The sequence below is a fragment of the Furipterus horrens genome, unplaced genomic scaffold (assembly GCF_987537825.1).
Source record: "Furipterus horrens unplaced genomic scaffold, mFurHor1.1.pri manual_scaffold_7, whole genome shotgun sequence".
In the NCBI taxonomy this organism is placed as follows: domain Eukaryota; kingdom Metazoa; phylum Chordata; class Mammalia; order Chiroptera; family Furipteridae; genus Furipterus; species Furipterus horrens.
In genome coordinates, this window is record NW_028327177.1 from 58406654 (window position 1) to 58419490 (window position 12837).

The window sequence follows — 12837 nt, forward strand, 5'->3', positions numbered from 1 at the left end:
TCCAAAAAACCTCCGCTGCCTTGCGGCATACCTCTTCAGGGGAAAGGCTAAGGGAGTAAACCCCGACAGAAAATCCGGAGCCGGAGTCCCTAAGGCGGTTTGACGTTGTAGTCAACACCGGCAACTCCTGCGGCGCACCTGAAGCCAAGCTGTATTGACTCCGTCTTTCCCTTGGACCCTTCAGCTGCGAAGAGAGGGGGGGTCTGCTGCATGGGCAACAGCAGACCCTCCATATCACCCTGCCCAGGCTCTGTAGCTTCAGCTTCACTGGAGAGGACACTCCAGCGTCATCGCAAGATGTCGATTCAACACGGGAGGAGACAGATACCGTGTCACTCCCGAGTCGGACTGCACAGCCATTCTCGGCGGTGCAGATAGACTCTTAAGAAGCTACACCATCCTCTCTCGAGACGGACGGCTGCCGACGACGACATAAAAGGACATACTGACAAGATTTCTGGACTTGTAAAGCTTACATTTTAGTGGGGGAAAAGATGGTCAATAAATCATAACAAAACAAGTAAGTATATGGTATATTAAAATGAGAAATGGAGCAAGTTAAAGGAATGCAGAGTTAGGTCTCACATCTTATGAAGTTTTATCTTGAAGTGACAGTTTGAGAAACTATTCTAAAAGATAGAAATCCTTGTTTAGCATAGGGAGAATTAGAAATGAGGAGGAAAAAAAGATTAAAAATGTAGAGCTATGTATATGACAATGGCTGCTAATGCAGCAGTACATAAAATGGTCAACAATGTTTTCTCCAATTTCATCTAACCCGACAAACTAAAGGAAAGGTTAACAATAGGGGAGCATGATTAAAAAAAATATTGGGGGTACACGTTAATATCATGACACTAGCAAGTACTATCCCACCCCACCCCATAATATTAAGAAACAATCACAACAATAGCTTTTTATGTCTCTTTGTTCAGGATGAGTTGCAAAGCAATAAAGTTTTATTTTAAAATACTGATTCATGCATATTAAGGAAACATTTTCTAATACATACTAAGTACACGTATACAGACCTTAACTGCTAATAGTAACTTACTGAAACATTTTCCTTTAGGAAATAGAAAGTCTTCAATAAATGAAGGTATTTTAACTTTAAATGGACATCTTCAAAAATCAGATTTGGATGCAAAAAGTGACAATATTAAATGATTCCTGTTTTTAAAGAGATCTCAGCCTAAAAAAGAGAAAGAACTGCATAAATCACTTCTACATGCTTTCACGGTACAGTGGTGCCCAAAAGGAGAAAAACCAGGACTAGGACACTGAAAGCTAAATAATGTGTTTCAAAGACTAAACAGAATTTCATTTCCATACAATGGCAGAGTAGATATTCTAAATTAATTCTATAGAAAACAAAAAGAAAGTGGATGCAGGAACTCTGAAATTCTGCCTTGTGGGTTTCTACCAAACCACAAGGGTGGAGGGGGCAAAACCAAAAAGTGAGGACTTTGACAAAAAACAACATAAAACTACAAAGCCCCAGTGTAAGGATGAATAAGGTAAAGGGTGCAGGAGACAATAATGAAATCTGCCTGTTGTGAACTCAGCAATGGGTAGAAGCAAAATAATTCTTCCATGAAATGTCATAACCTCAAGTGGACACGTACAGGGGTTTGCAGTCTGAATTCCTGCTACCTGAGAACCTTAGGCAAGAATTTAATTAAAAGCAGTCCATGAAGTAATGCCCATGCAACTGACAGAAGCATATAGAAACCCCGTAGAAATACAAGTTCTATCTTTTGAGGCAACAACTTCACTTCTCAGAATCTAGAAAGATACATAAAAAAAGTTAGTAAGGAACAAATGAGAAATTATTCAGAAAACAATAGCATGCAACATCTGATGTGATAACAACCTTTCTTCCCTAGATACAAAAGCACTAGATCCTCAATTAACTTACTTTATATTCTTGCAGCATTTATGTAACTGTAAGCAACTCTAAGGCAAAGATTATGGTGTATTTATTTTGGTATTCCTAGCATTCAAAAGTGTGCCTGGCACTTATTTATTTATTTATTTGCCTCTGTAAATGTCTCAATAAAATTAATAAAGATATTAAGTGGTTCACTGTAAGAAAAAAATCTGGGAACAATATATGTCTATCAACAGGTAAGTTATACAAATTATGGCATATGAAAACAAGACTACTACAACCATTAAGAACTGCAAAACACTGAAATAAAGAAAAAGCATACCCCAAAAATACATATAATCTCTTTATGTTAAAACAAAAGCAAGATGTTTATTTATACAAATGTTATGTAATGCATATAAGAGATGAGAAAGAAGCACATCCAACTATTTGACAGTACTTCCCTCCTAGAAGTGGAAATGGAAAGAGGACATCCCTATTCACACTATATACTTTCATATTACTATGACTCTTTTACAAGAAAGTAGAAGGGTATTTCTTGTATAATTAGAAAATAGACTGAAGGGCTCAATGGATGATGAAAACATGTCCACATAAAAACATGTACACAAATGTTCATAGCAACATTATTCATAAGAGCTAGAACGTGGAAGCAACCCAAATACCCATTAACTGATGAATGGAATAAACAAGCTACGTTGTATCTATAAAATGGAATATTATTTGACCATAAAAATGAATGAAGTACTAATACATGCTACAATATGGATGAACCTCAAATACATTATGTCCAGTCAGTCAGTCACAAAAGACCACATATATGATATCATTCATATGAAATGTCCAGAACAGGCAAATCTATACATACCGAAAGTAGACTGTTATCTGTTAGGCACTCGTGGGAATAGGAAATGGAATGATGGAGAATGCATGCTTATGGGCATAAGTTTTCCTTCGGGAATGATGAAATTATTCTAATATTAGATTATGGAGATGGTTGCACATCTGATTGTACACTTTAATGGGTGAATTTTATGGCATACAAATTACATCTAAATAAAACTTTAAAAAAAAATTTTTTTTAAGGTGCCCTGGCTGGTGTGGCTCAGTGGATTGAGTGCCAGCCTGCAAACCATAGGGTTGCCAATTCAATTCCCAGTCGGGGCACATGCCTGGGGTTGTGGGCCGGGTCTGCAGTTGGGGCTGTGCGAGAGGCAACAAAACATTGATGTTTCTCTCCCTCTCTTTCTCTCTCCTGCTCTCTCTGAAAATAAATAAAAGTTTTTTAAAAAATTTAAAGAACTTCAATAACAGATTGATTACACAGCAGATGATCTGACAAATTTATCCAGAAAAACAGTGATAAAAATATGAGACAAAGGGAACAAAAAAAGAATGGAAGGCAACATTTAAAGGGATAATGCCTGAGAATTTCCCAGAACCGCTGAAGACATCAATCCTCAGGTCCAAAAGCCCAACAAATTCCAAAAAGCATAAATACAAAGAATTCAAAACTTAAACACATCACTGTGAAAGTACAGAACACCGATTAATATACAGCTAATTCTAAAACCAGATCACCTACAAAGATATAAAAATCAGAGTAATGGTTATCATTTTTTAATTAAAGTTTTTTCAATTACAGGTGATACACAGTAGTAAATTAGTTTCAGGTGTACAACACAGTAGACATTTACATAATTTACAAAGTGATCACCTTGGTAAGTATAGTACCCATCTGACACCATAGTTATTACAATATTATTGACCATATTCCCTACATTGTACTTTATATCCCCACCACTGTGTTCTTATATGGCAATCTATACATCTTAATCCCTTCCTCCTTTTCAACTCAACCCCCAATCCCACCTGGCCACCACCAATTTGCTCTCCATATATCTAAGAGGTTTTTTGCTTGTTTATTTGTTTTGATTTTTAGATTCCATATATAAGTGAAATCATATGGTATTTGTCTTTCTCTGTCTGACCTATTTCACTTAGCATAATACCAGCTGGGTCTATCCATGTTGCTGCAAATGGCAAGATTTCATTTTCTTTTTCTTTTAAAAAGATTTTTATTTATTTATTTCTAGAGAGAGGGGAAGGGAGGGAGAAAAAGAGGGAGAAAAACATCAATGTGTGGTTGCCTTTCACACATGCCCAACTGGGGACCTGGCCTGCAATCCGGGCATGTGCCCCTACTGGGAATCCAACCAGCGACCCTTTGGTTCATAGGCCGGTGCTCAATCCACTGAGCAATACCAGCCAGGACCTCATTTTTTTAAAAAATGACTGAGTAATACCCACCAAATAATGTACCACATCTTCTTTATCTAAAGCTGTAACTATGTTTAAAGATAAAAAGGCTGTCAGAAGCCAGCCTGCATTTCATAGACATCAACAGATACAGTAAGTCCCTCTCTATATCACGGTTCACTTATTGCGGCTTCATTGTATCAAGGATTTTAAAATAACAATTATCTTCACGGATACATCTCCTAAGGCAAGAGAAATAAAGGAAAAAATAAACAAATGGGAATACATCAAACTAAAGAGTTTCTGCTCAGCAAAAGAAAACATCAGCAAGATGAAAAGGAAACCAACCATATGGGAAAACATATTTGCCAATTACATCACAGACAGGGGACTGATCTCCAAAATATATAAAGGGCTTATACGACTCAACATCAAGAAAACAAATAACCCAATTAAAAAATGGGCAAAGGACCTGAACAAACACTTCTCCAAAGAGGACATACAGAAGGTCCATAGACACATGAAAAAATGCTCAACATCATTAGCCATCAGGGAGATGCAAATAAAAACCACAATGAGATACCATTTTACACCAGTCAGAATGGCCATCATCAACAAATCAACAAACAACAAGTGTTGGCGAGGATGTGGAGAAACGGAAACCCTACTGCACTGTTGGTGGGAATGCAGACTGGTGCAGCCACTATGGAAAACAGTATGGAATTACCTGAAAAGATTAAAAATGGAACTGCCATTTGAACCAGCGACTCCACTGCTAGGCCTATACCCCCAAAATCCTAAAACCCTAATTCAAAAGAACTTATGCAACCCTATGTTCATAGCAGCAGTTTACAACAGCTAAGTGCTGGAAACAACCTAAGTGCCCATCTGTAGGTGAGTGGATTAAAAAAACTGTGGTACATCTACACAATGGAATACTATGTAGCAGAAAGAAAGAAGGAACTCCTGCCATTTGCAACAACATGGATGGAACTAGAGAATTATGCTTAGTGAAATAAGTCAGGCAAATAAAGAAAAATAACATATGATATCACCTAATACAGGAAACTAAAGAACAATACAAACGAACTAAATAGGACAAAGAGCAGAATAGCAGTCAATAGGGGGTAGGGGGGAGGGAGAGAAGGGGGATAAGTAAGGGAAGGGTTTATTCAAAGACTGTATATAAACGACTCATGGACATGGACAACGGGGAGGGATATGATTGTAGGAGAAGGGGTGGACTGGGTGGGGGAGAGAAATGGGGGGAAAATGGGACAACTGTAATTGAAAAACCAAAAAATAAAAAATATTTAAAAAATATATTATACTTAATTATTTATTGCGGATTTTTCACCAAATTGATTTTGCAGTACTGTATACATATGTTGTTAAAGTTACGTAGGTTTAAGAGTGTAGAATAAATGTAAGGTTCCTACTTTGCTGGGGGAGGGAGGTCTAGAACGTAATACCCTCAGTAAATGAGGGAATACTGTATTCTGTCTTCTGCAACATCTATAAGAACCAATTACAAAATCCCTATACCAAACACCCCCACCCACACAACCTTCATACCTCCTCTTCCAACGAGCAAACAGACACACCCTAAGAATAAAACATTTGGAAGAGAGATATAACATCAAGAACGAGAAGTACCCCGAGACAAAATATTTCTGTGTTTAGGGAGAAAACAATCACATAATTTTAGTATTAACGAAGGAAAATCTAACATTATTTGCTGTCAAGGTTTTAAGGGTTGTATACTAGAAGCTTAAGAAAAGAAAAACTACCATCAGACAAAAATAGAATTTCACTAAGGCATTATCTACAGAGTGAAAGAATCACAACCAAATATTAATCTAGTCAAAAGGGATGCATATAATTAAAAGAAAATTTACACTGATTTTAAAATACTATATACTTTTTCCTATTCGACTCAATTCTTTAGTTTCATTAAGTGGGCCAGGGCAGAAGCTGAAGCAAAAGTCATCAAAAAAATCAAAGACAAGAAAGCAGTTTGCATACTGTTTATCACATATGTTGGAAAAAAGTATTTACTGAGTCTCTACTTACTCAGAAAACTTCTGAGTGCTTCCTACCAACAGTGTTGCCTTTAGTGAGTTAAAAATCTAATAAAGACAAAGTACCTATAAGTATAAAGCAGAAATGAAACATCCTATGAAAGAGGTAAAATGTGCTATGAGGGCAGACAAGGTAAATGTGTACAGCTGTGAGGACTGAGGCTAAGTTTGGTGGGTTCATGATATCAGGTATAAAGCTGTAAGAAACTAAAGTAGATTTTGAGTAAAATATGAATTCAGAAAGATAGTACAAAGAGTGGAAGGGCTAACTAAATAACCTGCTAGATAATTTTTTTTTTTTTTTAAGTCCCAGGAACAAGGAAAAGACAAGAGTGCTACCAAACTAGCCAGAATTAAAAATGGAATTTCAGTATAAAAAGTGACTAAAAAGTGATGCTTAGTATTTCTAACAAGTAAAAGACAGTAACAGAAAATACACATTTGCAGTAATGTCCACTTCAGCCTAAGGACAGGGAAGACAGACCCAGGACACAGAATCATAACCCAACTCTCAGGGATTTTAATGGACTGAAAAAAAAGCTCAGCATAGGCCTTAGAAAAGAGATCCAAGGGCTAGCAACAATGACACTATGAAAGGCCAACAGACTTAAAAGAAGGGCTATTTACATTTTAATACAGGGCTAAGATTATTTAAAACAATAAAAACTTGAGGTTGTAATTATTCAACTCCAAAGACTCACGCTATAAAATACGTAGGTTTGTCTTGGTACACAACTGGTATCATATGTCTGGTCCAAGATGTATTACATCTCATGCAATTTACAAAATCTGCACATCTAAATTCCCCTATCATTGTGAAGCTGAGCTCTAAATTTAGGGAGTATATTATCTGAGAAAAATTACAATACCCAAGATGCATGCCAGACCTAATAAATAGATCTCTGGGGATAGTTTTGTTTGTTTGTTTGTTTGTTTTTTAAGCTTCCTAGGTGATTTGAAATATAATGCCAGAACTGAAAACCATTAACTTGAATTGCGTGGGTAATTCAAGAAAAAACTGGGAGGAAAGTATTGATCTACAGTAGAAAATAGAAAAAAGCAAAGAAGGAATCTGAATGTAGCAACATCACTTTTTACCAGTTTTAACCTGCCTTCAATACATTTCAAATCAAAAGTGGAATGATAATTTAAACAAAATACAGTAATTTCTCGTTATTCACAGTAGTTACGGCCTATAAAGTCACAGCAAATACGAAACCACAGTTTCTAGGGTAAATAGAGAGTTAGGTTCCTGCGATCCTCTGGTCGCATTCAACCAAAAATAATAATGGCTTTTGTGTTTCTGTTTAAAGACTCCTTAATATAGATTGCTGATTCTTTAACACTGAACCCAAAGCCAACAGCACATGCCTGAACAAAGGTGACCTAACACACACAACCTTCTGGCAATTAGGAGCATCAGACAGCACTTCAATACTCCACCTGGGACCATTTTAAACACAGAAATGTTGAAGAAGTGGCACTAAGTAGACTAAGAAAAGGACACTTGTTTACAGTATGACAGCTGAAAAACAAGGCAGAGCTTACCTTGTCTGACCTCAGCTGGGAACACTGCTAGCAACTCAAATTTTTCCTTTTCCTTTTTCTTTTTCCCCCCATCTCTTGTGTAAAGCACCACGAGAGCACCATAAATATCCATTTTTAGGGTTACAAATAAATTTTACTAAGTAGGCAAATTCACAATACAGAATAATCCATGAATGAGGATGGACTATAGCAGTTTCAAATCAAGACAGTTCAAATTAATTATTATTAAGACATAAATTCTATAAGGTTTCTACTAAGCAACACCAAGAGACAAGATGGCACCAACATGGCCAACTATGTCATTTTCTCCAGTAGAAGAATCCTTAAATTGGTTTTCTTAAGAATGTAATATTTTATCTCATATCAAAATCTATATACTAAAAAAATCTATACTGTATACTCAATTTTCTCAATATATATTCCTTTCATATAGTAAAAAAGTAAACAAGTTATATTTTATCAACTACCTACCTCTACAAAATGCAACAATGATTTTAAAGAAAAGGTATGATGGGTGGACTATAACCTTTAAAATGCCCTATGGCTCAAAGGTTTTGTAAGTCTAAAAATTAAAGTTGGTATGCCTATTTTAATTGCAATAAGTTATATGAATACATAAATATCCTCAATAAGTTATTAGGATTATAATTAAGTTTGTTCAGTAGTTAGGGCTGCAATATGAATTCTCATCTAAAAAACAGCTAACAGCTCCATTGACCTAGAGAAATAACTTAAATCCAGCAGGACATTATCAAACCTGATGGATGCCCAGCTTGGACCTATACAACTTCTAAAAGAAAACAAGCTGCCATATTAATGCTGTAAAACTAAATGTGCTTCATACCATATAACAAAAGTTAACTCAAAAGGAATAAAATACCTAAATGTAAAAGCTAAAACTATAACACTCTCAGAAGAAAACACAGATGTAGTAAGTGTAAATTCTTTGTGACCTTAGATCAGGTAATGATTTCTTAGTTATGACACCAAAAGCACAAATGATAAAATAAATTGAATTTATCAAAATTTAGAAACACTGTGCTTCAAAGAACACCATCAAGAGTGTGGTAACACAGCTTGCAGAACAGGAGAAAATATCAGCAAATCACTCCAAACAGAGGAAACAAAGGCAAAGGCAGAAATAGCAAGGAAGTCAATAAGGCTATAGAAAAGTCAACAGTTGGGTAAGGGGGAAAGATCAGGCCATAGACAATCTAAGGCTTTTTAGACCATAATAGGGGTTTTGGATTATATTCTGCGTAAAACAGGGAAGCCATAGAAGGGATATGAATAAAGTGATATTAGACTTTTGTTTTTGAAAAAAATCAAAGTAATAGGTTGAGAAAAGATAGTAGGGAACAAGGGCAGAAGCTGGGAAATTAGTTATGAAGCTGTTGCTATAATCCAGATGGGGATGATAATGATTTACATTAGGGAGTAATTCAGAAAAGTAGACAAACAGTTGGATTCTGGACATACCTTGAAAATAGGGCTGGAAAGAATTTGCTGATGGTTTGACTATGGGGTGGAATGAAACCAAGGTCCCTGGTAGAACAAATGAAGAATGAAGTTGCCATATACCAACATGGGGAATACCACAGAAAGAACAAGTATGGAGAAGGAAAATCAAAAGCAGTTATATACATGTTTATCTCTCTGTTAATCTACTTTTGTCTTAACCACTACATTACACATTGATTTTTGAGCAACACAGCTGTTAAGCAGTGAAACAGAACCTGAATCTAGGTCTTTTGATTCAGATTCTGTGCTTTCTTTTTCCTAATGAAGTTTTACAAAAGCAACTGAATGAATTTCAGAGTTTTTATCAACATAAAGTAATTCAAAGGCATGCACCATTTGTTGGTGATCCAAAAACTGCATTCATAAATACAGGTTATCAAATAAGGAAATGTGAACAAGTATTTTGTAGATAAGATTAATACTAAAGCAGACAGCAATGATACAAAGATGCAATAAAATTCATCTAACAAATGTTCAATTTAGATGAATACTATGCAGTATATTTTCAGAAAAATGCCAAATCATCCCTATTTTTAAAACTCATCTTGTTAAAAATACTATCTTTGAACAGTAAAGATTTGCTATTACAATTTCATTCAGTACACAGGTATACACATAAGAACCTCTTTTTGCCATGGCCAGTGTGGCTCAGTTGGAGTGCTGTCCCTTAATCAAGGTGTAGCAGGTTTGATTCCTGGTGAGGGCATGTACCTAGGCTACAGGTCTGGGCATGTATTGGAGGCAACCAACTGATGTTTCTTTCTCCCCCTTCTTTTCTCTCTAAAAGCAATGAAAAAAAAAAAAAAATGTCCTTGGGTGAGGATTTTAAAAAAAGAAATTTTAAAAAATGTGATGCATAAAATAATTTTATATTATAAAATGTAAGGAATATTATCCTCTCATTTTCTTAGCTACAAAAGCTCTATTTTAGGAAATGCTTAATTCTTGACTGAAAAGTTAAATAATTATCCCAATGATTTCTCTATAATGACAAACTTCAATATGCTCTATACCTACAATTTCATAGCATTAGTGGATTTCAGAGTTTGGTTTTTTAATCACAGCTTCATAATCTCACTACTATAGAAATGTTTAATAGGTTTCTCTAAAATAGAATTAAACTGATGCAGAATTTGCTATTTAGGAATGTTTTTAATATTTGTTTTTTATGTACTGATTTTAAAGAGAGGGAAGGAGAGAAAGAGAGAGAGAGATCCAATTTTTGTTCCACTTATTCATGCATTCGTTGGTTGTTTCTTATTTGTGTCCTTACCTGAGATGGAATCTGCAATCCTGGCCTACTGGACAATGCTCTAATCTTCTGAGCTACCTTGCCAGGGTAAGAATGCCTTTTGAAGTGTCAAGTGATGGACAAACATTTACTGTGGTCAGTATGAGTACATTTAAGGGACAAAGGATGCATGTTTCCTATTCTCAAGGAATTTATGGCCCAAGGGAATGGAAGAGTTAAATAAAAGACCCAAACACACACTTGGGGACAAAAATAGAAAGCATCTCATACAACAATAATTTATTAACAGCAAAAAAAAAAAAGAAGGCGGCACATCGACTGCAATGAGCGAAAATGATTATCCTAGCTTTATCCTTCTGTTCACCTCAGTGTTACTCTACTATCCACTGATGTGTATCCTTCAAAGAGAACACCTTCGCACCTTTGATTCTATTGTATGCTGTTCTCCCTTACCCTGGCCACTTGCTCCAACAGCTCCTGAACAGCCCTACTCACAACCAGACTCTCTAGCGAAACTTCTCAAATACAGTCAAACCTCTGTCTTAGTTTCTGACCAAGCTGTCCATGGAAAAAAGTCTCAGTTGACTAGTGACTTTGGGGGTGCGGGGGTCTTGAGTCTTGATCCAACAACCCTTTCATGCTGGTATCTGTATAATCAGCCACACATCTCTCAGGTGACAAAGGAGATTTGGTTTTTGAATGAATCCACTTCTCAAAAACACTTCCAGAGAGAATTAAGTTCCGGAACAGAGGTTCCACTGTAATATAATTCTACCTATATTCCCCCAAGTTCCCAGTGCCCAAAGTCTCAGTATCCAAGATGACAGCCCATTTTTTAACTTTTGATTATGCTATACCCCTTCATAAGATCAACAAATAGTCACAAAGAATCTAATTGTCAAGGCAACATGACTACAATAATATTATATGTCCATAAGCCCATATTCCACCTCTCTGTCACAACAGCCAATTACTTGAGTAAAAAGCAATGAATAATCCAAATTGATTTATTTCTAAGTCAACTGAAAATAAACACACATTCATAATCCACTTTTTGTTACTAAAAGTCAATCTCCTTCCATCTAGCCAAATCAACAGTCAACAGTCTAAGATTCAATTAGGTAAGGAGGGAGAGTATGCAGAAAATCCTCAAGAATAATTCAACTGACCATTTCTTTCAAATATATCACTGTTTTTAGAGTTGAAAAGTACCAACTGCTATGCACTGATTTTCTAAGATCTTAGACACAACATTAAGGGGAGTTCACACCTGAAATTAATAAATATATTCATACGGCCAAAGTAACCAAGTACTGTATACTTAAAAACTTCCAACATAAGAAAAGTCTGAAACAGCTATATTCTAAAAGCAAGTGTATATATGTATATTTGCAGGAGGCCAAATCAGTTAAATATTTCATAATGCATATTTGTGAATGAAATGAGACAACAGGGAAAGAAAAAAAGATTAAATACAAAATGAAACATACCACACAACACAATTTTACAATTTAGATGAAAAGAGAATACCCCGATATTGCTACACTTTAAGAATGTTTAGAATCACATAAAAATCCACTTTCATAGTGCTTTTGTAGTTGGAGAATAGAAAGTTTGTACCAAAAAATAAAAGAATCTAAAAACTTGCTACAAAGAACTTTCATTCAATATTTTAATATTTCTAGTATTATCAAAATTAAATATATTTCTTTACTCTAACTGCTACCAATTTTAAGTACTGTCATAGCCCACCATTCTCTAAGAATACTTTCTTAAAACATAATCTAACCAGAACATTCTTGAAGATTTGTGACTTTGTTCCAAAAATAAAAAACTGGAGAACAATGTCTCAAAGGGCCCACAGGAATTTGAAATCCACAATCTTGTACTGTATATTAAACAACTCTAGCAATATTATACAGTAGGGCTTCCTCAGAATTACAGGTGTAGCAGAATACTGATCCTCATCCCCAGCCTTTTACACAGAATTGCCTAGCTAGGTGCTTTCAAACTCCAACAACCTCACCCATCTTAGCATGAGATTCAAAATTATTTTCTCCATGTGCCACAAACTGAAAAAAAGGTTGGGAGACACTGATAGAAGACACTAAAGCAGTTACAACCTCAACTTTAAAATACATACTTTACAAGGAGAAATTCAGTCTACTCAGTTACTGATCCTAAAGTCTATTTCATTTTTATCAATTCAAGTAATCAAATCCTACTTTGCATTTATATAACATGCATGTGTTAGAAATACAGTTCCTCTTACTGCTTAAGTAATC

General features: G+C 35.5%; 1 protein-coding gene across 6 annotated transcripts in view; it reads right to left on the reverse strand.

Moving 5' to 3' along the window:
• UBE2W (ubiquitin conjugating enzyme E2 W) overlaps positions 1-12837 on the reverse strand; it is a 68527-nt gene that overhangs the window by 52935 nt on the left and 2755 nt on the right. The window contains exon 1 of one of the 6 annotated variants that reach the window (XM_090283742.1): positions 9259-9293. The exons of 4 other annotated variants lie outside the window; for them this stretch is intronic. The gene's annotated coding sequence lies outside the window, so the exon portion shown is untranslated. Of the gene's footprint in view, positions 1-1054; positions 1094-9258; positions 9294-12837 lie in introns of those variants that run through there. One more of the 6 variants, XM_090283740.1, reaches the window with a different exon arrangement.